The sequence below is a fragment of the Podarcis raffonei genome, chromosome 5, assembly GCF_027172205.1.
Source record: "Podarcis raffonei isolate rPodRaf1 chromosome 5, rPodRaf1.pri, whole genome shotgun sequence".
Lineage (NCBI taxonomy): Eukaryota > Metazoa > Chordata > Lepidosauria > Squamata > Lacertidae > Podarcis > Podarcis raffonei.
In genome coordinates, this window is record NC_070606.1 from 73,263,220 (window position 1) to 73,265,924 (window position 2,705).

Consider the following 2,705-nt stretch of genomic DNA (forward strand, 5'->3'; position numbering starts at 1 on the left):
TTGTCTTTGTCGGCATTTGCACTAACCAATTTTGTTAAATCTTTAGGAATCCTTCCAGGATGCGTTTCCACAGCTGCTTTTGGTAATGTTGAAAAATCTCCTGGTGATCAGCCAATAAAGCCTGTGCACAACATTATATAGGTTTACAGATGTTACAAGACCAGTCAGCCGCACGTGTCACTTCCTCTTTGATAGTTTGTGTGAAAGAGGGGGAAGAGAAGATGACACAGTGAGCCCTGAGAGGAAAACAGATGGGGGGCGGGAATCCAAAAGGTGTGTTTGTATAAAGAGACTGCCACCTTGGAGAAGCCATCTACAAATCAGGTTGCATGAGGGGAAAACTGTGTCCCACTTCATTGCAATGAGCTGCAGGAGTAGGGCGGAGACCATTGGAGTGAGGAAGGAAAGCTCTGTAATAGCTACATATGTCGAGGAATGGGGAAGGGATTAGCAGGGAAAGGAATGAGCCCTGTTGTCTTGAAGTATCTCACTTAAGATACTCATTGCTTTCAGTGAGCTGCCCACTTCTTTACTCTGGAGCTCATGAGACATTTTCTGTGGCTCATGGAAAATATCAAATAAAATATCAAACTGTCATTATTTTGAACACTATAGCGAATCTGATTTTAGATGGGCAGTACAGAACCTATTTAACTTCTTGCTCAGTTTTGTTCATGAAGAATCCCACTCTGGTGGGACACACATTGTTTGATTTATTGATCTAGGTTTGTATCCAATGCACTGCAAGCAGAACTCTGCTTGTGCAATAGGCCTTCCCTTCCCTTCCCTTTCCTCCATGCCTCCCAAATCTACTCTGGAGAGTCCTCCAACCCAGAGCTGATTTTCAGGGCATGCAGAAAACTGCAGGGAAGAGGAAGGAAAAGTTCTATTCTGGAAGTGGACAACTCTGCATTAACAGAACCAGAGTGTTGGATGTTGCCTGAGGTTTCTGTTAAACTTATTTTGAGATCTCCATGACAGGGTGCAAGAACTTAATAGGCCTTGTTAGAAGCTAGACACCTGTTGCGATAGTTTGTGACTACTTGAATCAAAGCAGCAGTTTGCTCAACATATCCTGTGTATTTTGTACAACACTCATTGAAGGTTAGAGGGTTTTACTTTAATATGTTGACTCTAAGCTTCTGTAATGGTAATAAACAAAAGATCTGTATTTTACTACAGTTGGCATACAGTTGTTTCTCTTTCGTTTAGTTTAACGGTGTGAGATGGTAAACGCTGCTTTCTACCTAGGATCAAAAAGCAGTATGAACATGATTTTTGGAAACAGCTATTCAATATGGAGACTTTCCAAGGGAGTTGACTTATAAAGCAGACAGAATATTTTGTTCAAGAATTAGCTAAACTATGGTAATGCACAGTTTTTTGCTTGCCAAAAAAACCCCAAGGCAGTGAAATGTACCCCACCCGGTACTGCTTTTGCTGCATCTTATTTGAACTCTTCTTAATGAGGAGGGTAAAAAGAGGGTAAAATAGAGGAATTAAACTGGCCAGAAAATATCAGTTTATGTAAAGTTGGACCAAGCTCCCATTATATTGTTCACAATAAACATCTGGGGAGCTCTAAAAAATATCGACCTTGTATGATTGTCACCCTCACATGCCTATTTTCAAATCAGGAAATGGAAAGCAAAAATTAGTACCTAAATGCAGACTTCACACATTTGACCACAGAGCTCAAAACGAACATCATATGAGACTGCTATGATGGGGGATGTGGTCTCCCAACTTGCTTAGCTGTAAAGCAGCTGAGGGCTGCAATTTCCATTGAAGTAGTAGCTGAGGACAAGAGATTTGTAATTTCTTCCTCATGCTGATTTAACGCCTCTAACCACCAGTCACTACCGTTGGCACTGTCTAGGGGAAATAATAGGTAATAGTCATGCCTTCACCTGGACATAGAATGTAATGAGCAGCACTCTTGCTTTTCTGCCTCACTTTCCCTTCAAAATAGAGCAAGTGTACTTTTTCTAGGATTTTACAATATTTAGTATGCCATGTACTTACAGATTGGGCATTATCACAGTTGAACTTGCTTAATATAATATAAACATCTTTAGAATTATTGATTTAAAGTTAATGTTAATGCTCTTATGTCATACTAACTTGACTTTGTTTTCTATGCTTCCTTCATGCATTATTTTGAATTTCTGATAAACAGTTACATGATTAGGCTTGGTCATTTGGTTTGGGCGTGAAATGCAGTTTATATAGTGGGAATAGATGCAGCATGTAACTGTAACATTATTGCTTGTGTTGGGGTGGCAATCCTAGAATGCATTGAGTAGCAGATTAACAAATCTCAGGTTACCTGAATATTAATTATGGATGAAGGACTGGGTTAATGAGTGTTTCAGCAATACTTAACATAGTTTGCCACAGTGGATTGGCACAGTTGCAATGATGAAATTTGTGAAATGTTTGCACCAGGGTATTTGGTCTGAAATCTCAATTAGCACTTTAAAATATTGTCTTTATAAAAAAGAAAAAAGGATACTGGCCTTAATCTAACTGTTGTCATACATAAATAGAGGATAGGTCCATCATTTTTCAGCCTACTATTTCCACACTCGCCTGCTGTATTAAGGCCACTCCAGGATTGGATGCAAGTTTGACTCAGCTATAAAAAAGCATGATAGGCACAGGTAATTTAATTAAACAATGAAAGGGTATGTTCTTGCAAATAC